Source organism: Balaenoptera ricei, chromosome 6 (assembly GCF_028023285.1).
Source record: "Balaenoptera ricei isolate mBalRic1 chromosome 6, mBalRic1.hap2, whole genome shotgun sequence".
In the NCBI taxonomy this organism is placed as follows: domain Eukaryota; kingdom Metazoa; phylum Chordata; class Mammalia; order Artiodactyla; family Balaenopteridae; genus Balaenoptera; species Balaenoptera ricei.
The window spans coordinates 118,373,795-118,374,346 of record NC_082644.1 but is presented as its reverse complement, the minus strand read 5'-3'; the positions used below and the strand labels follow the sequence as shown (position 1 = coordinate 118,374,346).

The following is a 552-nucleotide window of genomic DNA, read 5'->3' as shown; positions in this document are numbered from 1 at the left end:
CTGGTGCCCTTTAAACAGTTTGGTACCTTTTCCAAATTAAGCAAGAGGAGCTTGGGCCTGGGGCACCTCATACGAACATCAACGCGTCAGGCCTGTGCTGCGGCCCGTACACATTCTACCTTGTGAAACCTCCACAAGGGCCCTGTGGGGTGGGGATTACTCTTCTCCTTTTACTGATGAGAAAAACAGGCCCAGAGGAGTCAAGCGGCTTCCTAAGGTCACATAGCTACGGGGTATCACTTCACTATAAAATGGAAATCAGGAACTTCCCTGGTGGTCCAGTGGTTAAGGCTCTGCACTCCTAATGCAGGGGGCCCAGGTTCGATCCCTGGTCAGGGAACTAGATCCCGCATGCTGCAACTAAAAGATTCCTCATGCCGCAACTAAAGATCCCGCATGCCACAACTAAAGATCCCTCACACGGCAACAAAGATCCCGTGTGCTGCAGCTAAGACCGGGTACAGCCAAATATGCAAATAAATATTAAAATGGAAATCAAGGGTGGGGGGGGCGAATACAAAATTGCACAGTTGTTATATATATTAGTTGCCC

At 49.5% G+C, this 552-nt stretch overlaps 1 non-coding gene across 1 annotated transcript; it reads left to right on the top strand.

Annotated features, from left to right (window-relative positions):
• Window positions 1-267: 267 nt before the first annotated feature.
• Window positions 268-340, top strand: TRNAR-CCU (transfer RNA arginine (anticodon CCU)). The gene has a single exon. It is a non-coding gene; the product is annotated as a tRNA-Arg (tRNA).
• The last annotated feature ends 212 nt before the right edge of the window (window positions 341-552 follow it).